The sequence below is a fragment of the Natrix helvetica genome (genome assembly GCF_964273705.1).
Source record: "Natrix helvetica genome assembly, chromosome: 8".
NCBI classification, from domain to species: Eukaryota; Metazoa; Chordata; class Lepidosauria; order Squamata; family Natricidae; genus Natrix; species Natrix helvetica.
The window spans coordinates 15171761-15186718 of NC_138559.1; positions in this window are offsets into that span (position 1 = coordinate 15171761).

The window sequence follows — 14958 nt, forward strand, 5'->3', positions numbered from 1 at the left end:
ATCCTACTTTGGACATGTGAAGACCTACCTGTCTAGAGATGGCTTTAATTCTGTGAAAGGTGGAAGGAAAGAGAAGAAGAGGATAACCATCAGCAAAGAGTTTGGACTCAGTTACAGTGGCATTGAGTGCACTAATGGGAGACTTGAAAGAAAACATTAGGAATATATTATCTTGATGAAACTCTATGTGGTCACTAGGAGTTGAAAAAACATTGTGCACATAATCAACCAACCAACCAACCAACCAACCATATTAAATAACATACAAGATTCTTAACCTGTCTTCTTTCCAAGGTTTGATGTTATTCTTCCCTGCAGTTCTAATTATCAATAGCATCACCTCTCAGATTCTACCTGCAGCTTATATTTCCATGAAAACATAGGCAAGGGTGCATGAAAAACCAGGAAGGTTTGAGGGAATTGATTCATTCCTGCTTAATTTAAATTTCCCTTGAAGTAATGGGGTATTGGATGAAAGATGCTCAGAATTAAGTTTTGATAAATTTAGTGGATGTTATCCCTAATTAAATTATTAGTGCATTTATGAACAAATGTGATAACCTATCAGTTCACTAGAATATCATATATTCTGTAATTTCATGAAAAATCTTAATTGCTCTTGCGTCTAGTTTTTGTGCATAGTGGTTCATTAAAATCCCACCTAAAATGTGTTCGGTTCTTAGTTTCTCAATCTTTATTAAACTCACCTAATTTTTAAAAGCTTCCTATAAAATAGATACCTAAAAGTACAACTATTTAAAGGTAGGTGTTTCCTTACATATATAACATTGCATATTAATGAGAATATTGGCCATGTTTTTAAATTATTACATTGTTGGATCTCATCGGTAAAACAGTTTAATTAAATTAGCAATGATAATGCAACTAAATAACTTTCTTTTTTAAAAATAAAGAACTTTCTTACCTAACCATATGGCAAAAAGGATGTGAATGCCTGCCTATAATATGACAATATAAGCAAATTGAACAAAGTGTAACTGCTTCAGTGTTTCTAATACAAAATTGTTTAGCTCTATTAGACTAAATTGAAAAAAAAAAGGATTGCAAAGTACTTAAATCACATATTGCTTCCTTTAAAAAGCAGACAAACCTGAGACATGACAGATAGAAAAGTATATATTGACACAAATCCACCTTAATTTATGTATGTTTACTGCAAAAACACTCCGTTTACTTATTCCCCAGTGAAACTTCTGTTTTTTTTTTTAAATATACGTTACTATGCTGCAGTTAATCAGGTCTCTTAAAATGTTTTTTTTTAATGTAAAGTTTCTTTATGTTCTTTGTTTTACAGTGGTAGCATGTATTCAACTGCTTTGAAACTCATCAAATTTGCTTCTTAACGCATTTTGACATGTACTCATTGTTTGGTATTTGATGCACAAGCTAGAACTTGTCAGTGTCAGCTGCCTTATGACTCACTATATTATTCTTTATGGGGAAAAGTTGTTTGGTATTCATCATTTTTCATACTCATCACACCTCCTGGAACCAATTAATGATGAGTATTGAAGTACTGCTGTATGATTCACTATATGTTCTTGATATAAATTCTTTTTCATTACCTTTTTAAAAGTTTTTTGTGTACATCAAATGAACAAATATAGCATGTGTGTAGATTGTTGGATTAGCAGAATTGAAACTAAACCAGAATGAGGTGGAGATTCTAGAAAGAGTGCAGAGAAGATCAACAAAGATGATTAGGGGACTGGAGACTAAAACATATGAACAACGGTTGCAGGAATTGGGTATGTCTAGTTTAATGAAAAGAAGGACTAGGGGAGACATGATAGCAGTGTTCCAATATCTCAGGGGTTGCCACAAAGAAGAGGGAGTCAAACTATTCTCCAAGCCACCTGAGGGTAGAACAAGAAGCAATGGGTGGAAACTAATCAAGGAGAGAAGCAACTTAGAACTGAGGAAACATTTCCTGACAGTTAGAACAATTAATCAGTGGAAGCTTGCCTCCAGAAGTTGTGATGCCCCAACACTGGAAGTCTTTAAGAAGATGTTGGATAACCATTTGTCTGGAATGGTAGAGGTTTCCTGCCTAGGCAGGGGATTGGACTAGAAGACCTCCAAGGTCCCTTCCAACTCTGCTATTGCATTGCATTGTATTGAACTGTATGCAACATTGCTTCTGCCCCATTACAAATCCATATCTAGACCAGAACACGAGTGATCTAGTTACTTTTTATTAATCTAATTTACATCATAAGGCCATTCAGGAGAGAATAGAAAGGAGATGCTCCTTTCCATTAAACCATGATCCCCTGCAAGAAATTAAGATATGAATCTGAATCATTATTCTTGTTGTTTTAAAAGCAAGCACATGTTCCCAAAAAGTAAAGTTTGCTCATTTATTTGAAAGCAGCAGAAGAAACATCCATGGTAGAACTCAAAACTGGTATTAACATTCTGCAATTCATTATAACATTAAAATACTACCACCTTAACAAAATTTCAGAATAATAAAGACGAAGCAATGGAGTGGAAAAATGTTTTCCCTAAATCTCTCTTCTGGATATTTTTGCCTGGCACTCACCAAGAACAAGAGAAGTTGAGAAACATATACACATACAAATTCATGATTGTTCAGCTGCCAAGCTTGATGCCAGCCCTTGCCTTTGCATTTAGATTGATCACATCGCTGTTATAAATACTTGCTTGAGCAAAATGGCAAGGGAAAACCATTTATTTCTGTTCTCTGCCTATTGAGAGCCAAGGGAATGATCTGTAGGTGAAGCATGCTAAATAATAATAAGTAGACTAATTATAGTAAATGAAATAGAGCACACTGACATTGTTAAAACTAATGACCCCAAACATTGCCACTTAACATGACGTTGGAAGTTCAGTCAGTTGAGTTAATTGTCATATGATAGAAGTGCTGAGTCTCTACTTGCAGCTTTCACAAAAAAAAAGATTAAGTGATAAGGCACCACCAGGCAGAACTGTTTCCCTTTCATTGTTGGCTTGCTATAATTGCAATGGTTAATTTCCCCAGACCTGTTCTTAAAAATCACCTTTGCCTTCAAAAGTGTCCTTTGAAATAATTTTGGTGCAAGCATCAGCTTTTTCCAGGAAATCTGCATATTAATTTTAGAAAATTGACTTCTGAAAAGTATAGATAACCTCAGCAGCAATATGACACTGGAGGAGAACAGACTGAAGTCATCACCACTTTAAGGATTGGTTGATTATATGTCATCAAGTCATTTTCAAATCCTAGCCACTACAAAAGACAGACTTTCTCTGCAGTGATCTGTCCCTAGCCTGTTCTTTCAAGATTCCCAGTGGAGTGCTCATTGCCACTGTAACTGGGTGCAATGCTGGCCATGCTTTTCTTCTCTTTCCTTCCACCTTTCCAGCTTTTAAATGTTTTCCAAGGTCTTCACAGCTACTGTACCAACTGCTAGTCCATGACATATTTCTTGATGTTTTTTTTTCCTTTACTGTTGATGTTTGATCCTAAAAGAAAGAAATTTTCTACCACTTTGACATCTTCACTCTCAGTTCTAAGGGTTCTACTTGTTCTTGTTAGTTTTGTGTTCTTTACATTTATTTTTAGTTCTATTGTTTTACCATTCTAATCCACACCACCACCTCTTTTTAGTTTTTGGATTGAATGACTAAACTAACAAATGTCTGTAAAGTATAGGAGAAGTTAAGCGTATCTGTCATCTTAAAAGTAGATGACCCTGTTGAGTTTAGTTCCCATAATTGTCAAGAGAATTGTTAAAAAATGATGTGCTACTTTTTTATTGCAGACTTCTTCCAGTTTTCCAGTTCAGCCATACTTGCAGGATTTCCTAATGTTTTCTCATCCAAATATTAAGCTCAACCTTGCACAGATTTTATTTTAATTGACCAGATTAGCCTGGGGCTTTCTTTTACTGTGATTACTTTGCATTTTAGCTTGTTAAAAATGCTATACAAATAAAACATTGTATTGCAGAATGGGCTAAAAGCCCTTCCTTCCTTCCTTCCTTCCTTCCTTCCTTCCTTCCTTCCTTCCTTCCTTCCTTCCTTCCTTCTTTCCTGACTCTAGCAATCAGCCTCAATACCAATGGGAAATAAAAAGCTGAGATTAATCTTGCTCACCCAATTTATTTCGCGTTTTCTTTTGAAATTAGATAATCTTAAATAATATATGTTCTATAGCAACATTCTCTACGCGAAATCAGAGCATAATAACAATCAAGACTTCAGAAAACAACAATTTCCTTGTCATGGTATAAAAGCTGAACTAGGCAACAAGTCTGCAAATGAAAGTTTATGCAAGAGTAAGCAGGAGATTCATTGTATGCCTCTTTATTTATTCACTGGAAAATAAATGTTCTGATACAGGGTGAAAAGGTACAACTTGTTATTTTTCAAGGGAGGGGAGAGAATGAAGAAAGCAAAACCAAACAGCCCAATTGATTTTCATTCAACAGGCATTCATGCATCAAATGCAATAAGACTCCTAGAATTAATCGGGTTCTAGATCTTTTATTGATACATTGATAGCCAGCTTCAGCCTGGTGGATTATTTTTGCCACTAAACTTTAGCAGGGATATTATGAAATATATTAGTGGTTCTACATATCTGTTGTTAATTGTTAAATGTTTTTCTTTCTGCTGCTTGAACAAAAACATTAGAAGTGCAGGAAAGTTCAAATGATGTGATCCATCAATGCATATTAATTTGCTGCTCCATTCAAAAGCATTTCAGTGATGTCAGCCATTAAATTCTAAAGAAATATATTACCTACCTCCCATTAACAATTGTGAATGGAACGGTGTCACTCAGTCCAGTTTCTAGAACTGAGAATATGAATATATTTTATAACATTTATAACAGTTTTATAAAATTGATTAACAGTTTATAACATTTGCATGGCCACCCAATGCAATTCCTGGCGATGTACAAAAGTCAATTAAAGCTAGAAAAACAATGCAATACATTTAAAACCCAACTAGAATCATAAAATCCCAACCAAACTTTGTGTACTGCAACACAATAATTGGTACTCCACATATCTGAACCCAAAACCTTGCAAAAGAGATGGCCATAAATTATTCTCCAAAACATTTCTGTTACAGACCTTACCTTACCTACTCTGCCTGATTGGTGAAATAAACAAACACATGATTCATGTGTTCTTCAAATGCATGGGTCTTCTCACAGAAGAAGAACCAGAAGCTTATGAGAACCTGCTTTAGTTTTCTGAATGTATGAATTGTCCTTGGCATGATAGATTAATTTGTGTTGTTGTTAAATAAATAAATATTCTATAGGAATTCATCAGATTGCACCAAGGAAGAGGTGAGCGAGAGGGACTTCACCTTTATTTCACAATTCTTGAGATTCTGCTCCTCCCGCTTGGCATACTTATATCACTGTTGATTTTATGAAGAATAAAATGCTTCCTAGAATAACGATGTGACTTTCTTCATAGACTGCAACTATTATGAGCATATCAGGCTTTTAAACATAAAAATATAGAAGAGACCTCCAAACTGCCTTGTAAAGCTTCTAAAATGAATACCATTTTCATCTGCATCTGTTGTGGCCCAGCAGGAGCCGTTGCAGCTGCCACCAGACTCCGAGAGTGAGTGTCCCTATGAGTCGGCTCAGGAGGATGTGGAGGATCCTGGACAGGGTTCCGACTCTGAGCAGGGATCGGAGAGTCTGGTCGGCCACCAGGAGGCGCCTGAGGCATGGAGCAGCGGTGAGAGCCAGAGGAGGAGGGCTCCTGATGCCATGCCTTGGAGCAGTGGGGAGGAGTCACGAGACAGTGAGTCAGAGATTAACAGGGAGTTCCTGGACGCTCGTTATCGCCGCGCCCATAGACGCAAGGAGCAAGGCCGCAATTATTGGCGGTAAGGGCTCTCAGCTGCTGATCAGGAGACTCCTCTTCAAGCTATAAAAGGGTTGACTGTGCATACGCCCTTTGCAGCAGTCAACAAAGAAATCCTGCAAGAAGTTTTGGTCTTGGAACGTAGCAGGCTGGATAGCTGCTTTCGTGTCTTGTCTTTGTGAGCTTTCTCGTGGTGGTTTACTGCCACGGAACTTTCTGTCTGTCTGTAAAATAAACCTTGTTACTTCGTATTGTTCCGGAGCGTGTTCTGTGTGGGCAAAGGAGGAAAGGGGGTCAGAAAATCTATCATGATTTTTCCTAAGGAAGATCAAATGTGAGGCAAAAATCATTCTGGCTTGCATCTCATACAGCTGAGTACTACTGGATATAAAATATATTTAAAAAATTGCACCCATCTGGAATCAGGACGGAATCTGTTTTAATCAATAGGCATGAGCCTTATTATCCGTGTGCTATTGATCACATACTATATGTGAGTCTGGGAAGCAATGTCTCTTCACCAATTCCAACTGTCAACTTTTACAATGAGTTTGGCCGAAGCCATGCTTACTTTCATTTCATTTCTCAGTTGCCACTCTTGGCGGAAGGCATGGGTGGGTTAGATGGTGTTGGAATGTGGTGCCTTAACCTGCTAGACAAAACATCACCCAGACTCAGTGTGAGAACCAAGGTCATGGCAAAGAACATCTGTTGAAACCAAGGGGAAAGCTGCTACCAGCCTGATTGGTTAACATGGCCTAGGACACCTGAGGGATGGGTGGGAAGTTTCTGTTATTTTAACTATGCTAAACCATGAAAATTACTTAGAGCTAGCTTTATCTTTCTATGTGCCGATATGATGTACTCAATAAAAGGTCTTTTGAGCCCGAATGAAGCCTCAGAATCATGATTTGATTGGGTTCATTACTCAGAACTATGACACAACCTCTAGATCAGTGGTTCTCAACCTTCCCAATGCCGCGACCCATTAATACAGTTCCTCACGTTGTGGTGACCCCCCCCCAATCATAAAATTGGTGTCTCCGTTTCTAAGACCATCAAAAATATGTGTTTTCCGATGATCTTAGGCGACCCCTGTGAAAGGGTCATTTGACCCCCAAAGGGGTCCCGACCCACAGGTTGAGAACCACTGCTTTAGATGCAAAACTCTTCCACTGGATGGAAAACTGTGATCAGCCCAGATTTCCACTATGCTGGATACTAGCCTACTTCCCATCCCATAGTCACCAAGAATGCAGCCAGGCTTATTTTAGCCATGCATGGTTCAGTCACACTTATTTTTCTCATGAGGAAGTCAACTAAACTACTAGATCTTTACGTTGTAGTATGAAACAATTAGCACCTTTCCCCCAACCCTTTTAATTGATACAGAGAGAGAAAAAAATAATCAAGCATTAATCTTATAATTAAGTATATTTTTCACTTGGTAACCTCTCAGTCTGTTTCTGTAATATTAAGACACAGCAAGGAGACACCCTAGTGGGAGTGTTGTAGTATTATGTGTGTGGAGAAGGGGAGGAGTGAACATTATAATTATTTACTTGTTTCTAGTTAAATCTGTCAAGTACGGTAGAGAGGATTAAATTGGAGAGTTATTTGATTTAGCTTCTTGTTCTGTTCAGTCATGTTATTTCCTTGCTGTTTGCAGATTTTTGCAATAAAATGGGACACATCTCCATTGGTTCCCCATTAATCTGATAATTACCCACTAACTCTTAAAGAACCTGGTCAAGTTGTCATAAGAGGTCTCTGAGCTGACCTTTGTCTTGTCAGGCTGAGTTTATTGTTCATACATATTTTAGCATGAATCTAAGATGCCTTATGAATGATTGATTTCTTATACTTCACTGACCTTTCTTATAAGACTTTTCATACAAATAAGAGAAAATCTGTTCCCTTGTTAAACACCCCCTCCCATTTTTTTAAAGTCATCAGTAGTTAACATTCAATACTGCGTGAAAGCTGGAGGCATCTGGAAGCTTTTAAAAAATGGCTTGGCCATTAATTTAACAAATGATACATTGAGTTAAAAAAATTAAAAGTGAGCAATAGTCTGAATATGCTAATGTTCATCTTCTGGATCTCTAGGAGAGGAAGACAAATCAAAGATGCACTGTACCAAGCAGTGATTGAATATATACATATATTCAAAAAGATGTTGAGCATTGCTGCCCATTATAGTCCGGTATTGTTATACTGCAACTTCTATAAACAGAACTGTGCCCATTGTTTTTTGCCACTTCTAGCGGATTATTCTGGAAAGCTGTATAATATTGCAGTTGTTAAGTAAGTAAGCTCCCCGTTAGGAGAGCGAGTGTGCAGAGAAGCGTAATGAGAGTGGTATGGAAGAATACGCACAAACCAGCATACAGAGACACCGAATAGTATGAATAATAGTAGTTTACTTTGTGGAAATATAGAGGTATTCAGAGTTCAATTTAAAATCCAAGTCATACACCGTTCAGTCAGTCAGTTATCAATGTTCTCAGTTAAGGAATGATCCTTCGAACACAGTCCAGTATCAAATAATCAGTTTAGCACACAAAGCAGCTAACAGTAGCAAAAACACAGTACCCCATGATACATCCACCAATCAGCATCTAACGAACAGAGAGCTAACAGTCATTCTGGCTCCCTCTTATGGTTGCTTGAGGTAACAGCAACCAATCACATTACAGCAGTACTTAAAGAAACAGTACTACCATCCTAGTTTATATATTGCTAACCCAACTGTTAGCTCACATTCCTAACAGCAGTAATATTAAATACCATTATATTTTGTTAAATAAAGCGCCTTCCTTTGTTTTCAGCAACAGAATACTGTCAGGCTCCAAAATTCAAGAACGACACATTGTGATTCTTTTAAACAGATTTCTTTATTCTTCCTCACCTATAGACATAATCTTGCCAAATAAAGCAAACTATCACCTATGAAGCATACACTCTGGGGAACAATTAGGGAGAAGCTGCATTCACCCTCTTTCTCTCACACAAACTATCTGAACTGTCTCTTATTTCTTGAGCCGAGGTAGTGCAGTGTTTAAAATGCAGCATTGCTGCATGCTAACTCTGCTCATCCCTAAGAGTTTGAACCTGACTGGCTTAAGGTTGACTCAGCCTTCCATCCCTCCGAGGTCAGTAAAAGGGGGAGCCAAATTGTTGGGGGCAATAGGCTGACTCTGCAAACCGATTAGAGTGTCGTAACGCAATAGGAAGCAGTATATAGGTTTAAGTGCTATTGCTAATGGTGTTCTCCAGAATGCACCCCATCCCTCATGGGAATCTGGATTGATGATGACGATGATGTTTGTCCATCGTGTTCGAAGAGGACCTTGACATCTAGCGAGTTGTGGCCTGTCCACAGTGTGTCTGCAGGTAGATAGCAAAACCTATACGGGCAAGGAATGCTCTGCCACATGTTGGGCAGACACGTGTGGGCACCATTGTTGCAGCATTTGCAGCTCTGGCTTTGCAGAGTGCTCGCTTCTCTTGTGCTGTGGTTGTTCTGTCTGGCAGCTTTGGAGGATCAACGTGTGCCGTGTCAATCTATCTTGTGCCAGGGTTTCCCAGGAGGTGATGTCAATAGCCAGGGAATCTGATTTACATTCCATCACAAACACAGAAGTGAACTAATCCGCATCGGCTCTGACCAGGCTGCTAGAGGAAGAATTCCTCTCCTTTGCAATGATCAATGACACAAGTATAAGCAAAACCTTTGAAGCTGGCCTGTTTACTTGTTCGTGTACTGTACTATTCATGCTTATAACCTGCCACAATCCTGAAATTGAATGCAAACTCAATATTGGATAGATTGCAAAATCAATATCACCCAAGGCCATATTGTGATCAACTTGGTTGGGACCTGGCTCATTGTAGAAGTAGGCATTTTTATTTGCCAGGCTAGAAACCCTAGTTTACATTTTGTGTAAACTCAATCATTGTTAACATATTCAGGGAACTGAGCCAATTGTATTTTATTCAACAATCTATGGCAGAAAGAAGCCATGGCTGAACAAAGTGCTGCCTGTAACAAAAGCTTCTAACCTGCATCTATGTGCCCTTTTCCCCTCTTCATCTCATGCCACTGATTTACTAGCTGATGCCAAACTGGGAGACTTCTTCTTAAGATCTTTGTCATCCTCAACAATAACAGTAGATTTCATTGTTAGCAGCCCTGGGGGAATAGAGAAAGCTTGGCATTGATTTAGCTGGGCATTTTAGGTGTATGATTTCAGAAATTGTCTTGGCAACTGACAAGCTTGACAGAAACTGGCAAATTGGCTGTCTATTGGCATTCTCACTCTTTTTTTTCTGACTGACTGAACTGGGTGCAAACTTAAATCCGCAAGAAAGAAAGAAAAGAAAGGCTTTTTCATACCAGCTGAATTGTCTATCAGAAGCATTGTCTGCTCAAGGTGGGGAAGGGGGAATCGTTCAGGTAAGATTTCTGCTCACAGGTTACCTAACAAACAGATAACACATAAAACATCGAGATACCTAGAAAATAGTTGTAGAATTTAGGAATGGAATATTTTTTTAGCTAAAAGTTATTTTTTTAATTTGTTGTCAATGCTTTGCTGTTAGGAAGAAGGGGTAAAGGAGTATGACAGTGATGAGGATGTTTTTAGCCTTTAATTTGTAGTCCTCAGAAGGATTTGGAGAGCAAGTGATACATACATACTCTCACACCTACATGTTAATAAATTCATTGACCTTCCTAGATAAGAATTGCTACAGTGCAACTTTGGAAGGTGTTAAGATCCACAAAAATGAGCAGCAGGTTTCCCCATCTATAAATTAGACCTTATTTCTGCAATCACAGCCCTTAATAGTAAAACTGGGGTAGTTGGGAAGCTCAGCACAAGCAAGAATTAGGTAATACATATATCAGATGGTAGAATTAGTTGGAAACAAGACACCTTAAATGTTAGTTTTCCACAAAAACATGAATTATGGTTATGTGAATATGGGATGCTCCCAAAAGCTATAAATGCTGCCTGGTTGTTGAGCATCCAAAATGTGGTCATGTGAACATAGGGGGCTGGCCATCAGACTCGAGTTGTAAATAGCTTTTTGGAAAGGGTCCTTTATAACTTCAAAAGTTTGCTAAGTGAGCAGACAATAATTTGAGGATTTTCTGAGGCTGTATGAAAATAACAGAGTGTTTGTTTTTAATTGCAGGATCGCTTGGAGTTTTGGATTAAAATAAACCCACATAATTCATTTTAATTCATTGCTTTCTAGTTTGCATAAACATTCTGTCATGGTCTACACTTTTGTCCTGTTCTTTCCTTACTTGAAAGTTATGTATTTACTCAGGAGCAAAAGAACCTTTCCTTTAAAATCCTCAGGTGAGTTTCAATCTATCAAGTTTGCCTCCGAGGTTCTGCTCCTGGCAGCCCAAATGAAGGGAAAAAAATATTTCTTAACCCCTCCACTTAAGTAGGAGACAAGATCCTAATTCATTATGAACCATAGTGTCAAAATACACACAGGACAGCTTTTATAGTTTAAGGGCCAATATAGCTATTAATCATCTCATCTTTTTTAAAAAAAAGAAAGATTAACCCCAATTAAATTATGAAACTTAGCATTAGCAATATGTTCTTAAACAGTGTTATGACTGGGAACTCTTGCCTCATTAATCCTGAACAACCTGTAAGCACCATTAAAATGTAATAGAATAATGACCAAGCCTGAAAAAAACTGTGTGGCTGAACTCACACGAATGAGGACAGGCAGCCTGGGATAGGAGAGGATAGGAGAGGACAGAACAGAACAGAACAGAACAGAACAGAATAGAATAGAATAGAATAGAATAGAATAATCTGGAAGGGATCTTGGAGGTCTTCTAGTCCAGCCCTCTGCTCAAGCAGGAGAACTTCTGCTCAAGCAGGAGAACTTCCTCACTAGCTGGAAACACTTTCTCTTTCTGTATCCTTCTGTTTTGGAGCCGCCCCGACTTCACCAGCCTAATGACTGGATTTTTTGTCGCCGGCTTGAAGAACTACTCTTGGATCGATGAGGGATTTTGCGATGTCCCTGAGATCAGCAAGATGTATTCTTCCTGTCCACTGTCTCTGCGGGACGGTTTAGGTCCGATTGGACCACCCAGTGGGAAAAATATTGGCTGCGGTCTCGGATCATCGAGATCGCATGTCCGTATCGTCGCAACATTGGCACCTCCTCCATTTTCACTCTCTTTTTTGAGGGAAAAGGGTGTATCTTATATTCCAAAAAATACAGTATATCATTCTAATGTAGAATTTTCTGACACTCTCTTATATGTAGCCTAATTTCTAAAGTGACTATTCTTTAAGCCACAATTGAATTTGGCACAATATTATACGTTCCTGCCATACAAACTGAATTAATCATGATTAATACTGCAATGGCTCTCCAAAAACAGTTATGATTATTTCCCATTTATAATAAAGTGTTGCCATTATGTTCTTTAGCATATGATAGCTTGGCTGATAGCGAAAATGTATATAATGAAAGAATGTTGATGAATAGGTTATGATTTGCAACAGCCTCTCTTTCTTTTCCTGTGTGTCTAATGAGTTATATTAACATACTTACTTAGGATAGTCAGACACTGATTTGTTAATGTAATATTCTTATTTTTATTGATTGACTTTAGTTTTTACAGAAATGGAAATGGCTGTTGGATTCTGTTTGGGCTTTGTGATGTGTTCTATTTGGCTGCAGGAATTGGCATTTGTAAAAATGTAAAAAACAGTCTAGTGATGTGGCTATGTTCATAGAATTCACCCTCTCAGTAGGTCATGCTGGGAATTCAGGGAGTTGTAGTCCCAATTAGTGCTAAGAACACTAACTTGAAAGGACTCTTGAGAAAATATTTCTTCAGAAGTTTGTCCTTGGACTTGAATGGAAAGGCGGGAAGAATTTAGACTGCTAGAGAAATTATTGGACAAACTGGACAGGAAATTCACATATACCCATTGGCTACTTTGAATTTTTTTTTAAAAATCACATGAATTTATGAGGATTTTCTCTAAGGTCCTCTTTTTCTTTGAAATGATTCCAGAATCAAATTCCTTTTCATCAAGAAATGAAAAATGTGGAAAAAATAGGAAAAATGTTGAATGGGGAAACATAGGAAAAATGCTGAAGAATTTTTCTGCCCAGAATAAATCCCAAGGTACCAGGAGGGCGGCAACTGGTTTAAACTAATATACAATAATAAATAGTTCTAGGGGGGGAGTTGAACCCTGTGAAAGTGAATATTTAAAAGGGCTATGATTTTGATATAAAGAGCTAAAGATTTTGGGGGTGGGATTTAGCTGATAAAGCTTTCTAAAGAAACCTGGAGAAAATGGATAAAGGATTGCCCTTAGCTCTCCTTTTCTATTCCAAGGAAACAGTTTATCTCAATAGTCACACAAAACTGTAACTTTAAAAGAAAAAAGAGGGGAGAGAAAGAGAGGAGAGACTGAGGGAAAGAGAGGGGGGAAGAAAGAGAAAGGGAGAGAAAGAGAGAAGGGAGAAAAAGAGAGGGAGGGAGGTAAAGAGAGAGAATGCACAAATTCTGCAACAGGCCTTAATTCTCAATTGAAAATACAGACTCAAATAAATTACAGTGAAACAGACAAGTTGTTTATTGCTAAATATGATGTGCTTGAATAATATTATCTCTGAGGGTTATTCAATCGTCAAAGAGGCTTCCAATATCTAAGATCCCTTAGGAATTATATGTAGCTTAAACACTAAATGAAGTAAGAAAAGGAATAGCTAATTTTTGCAAATTTTACAGCCAATGTATGGATGTAGACTTTTAGTAATCCCCGTTTGGCTATCTGTTAGATTGGGCAATGGAAAGGCACACACAGGCTAACGGTAACAACAGCTCTTTAGTAACTCAGTAGCAACTATGTACAATCCAGCGAAGGTTGAGTCTGACAGCAGCCCTTTTACAGGGAGCTGTCAGACCCTTCAACCAATGAGATTAAACCTCTGTTCCCAACGGAACAGAGGACCTTGGTGGAAACCACTATAACTGAAGCTAGTATCTAACACTATCTTTTTCAGAAATACCATGAAAATGCCAAGAGGTGAAGGTTTCATTGAGTTGAGCTTGATTCCTAATATCTCATTCATTCATTCATTCATTCATTCATTCATTCATTCATTCATTCATTCATTCTTGAAGTTTCCTATCAACTTGTTATTTTCTAATTTGCCATCCATCTATTTCTTGGCAGTTTTCTATTCAAGTTATGTCACCTCTGATCTCATTTAGATTTTTTGAGACTTGCCAAAGTTGGCAAGGTACAGTACTGCCACTTAAAGAATAAGTAAGTTTAAAAAAAGGGATGGCCATCTGTATCAAAAAAATGGTTTTGCTCAACATAATTCTCCAGCTGATCTAAATAAACCCCAATAAAATGCAGTAGCTGCTGACAGTGGCTGAATCAGCATTGTGAATTTGCCTTCTGATGTTGCAAATCCAAATGGGTGACAAAACTGTGGTAACTGTTCCTACTAGAATAACAATGTTGTTAACATTTTGATAGGGTTATAGATAATGCACAAGAGGATTTCAGTGTTTTACTCTTTCAGATAAATTTTAACCATGGTGCAGAGTTTGTTCATTTCGTGGAATCATAAGATAGAGCAAAATAATTACACAAATGCAGGCTGGCTTTGTCAATACATCTCTTCTATTAGCTGACTTTCCCTTATACAGTGAGGGATTTGTGCTCATTGCAAATCTTGCAGATGACAATCAGCATTTCATATAAAACTAGTGTGTCATTTGTAATCCATCAATAAAAGGGTTTTTATTCATAAATAACCAATCTGCAATAATTCTGTACATTTTCAAAGGACTCTGGAGCCATACAACTTTATGCAAACTCTTCAGAAAACAGCCACATTCTCTATTCCTTTCTCTCATATCAGTTAGTATGTTCAGCATTGGTATATATGTTTGTGTGTATATCTATATGCACACAGACATATATCGGTACATATACATAGATACATGTGTGGTGTATATATCTATTTATACAATATGTACACATTGTGTAAAAGAAGCCATGGTCAC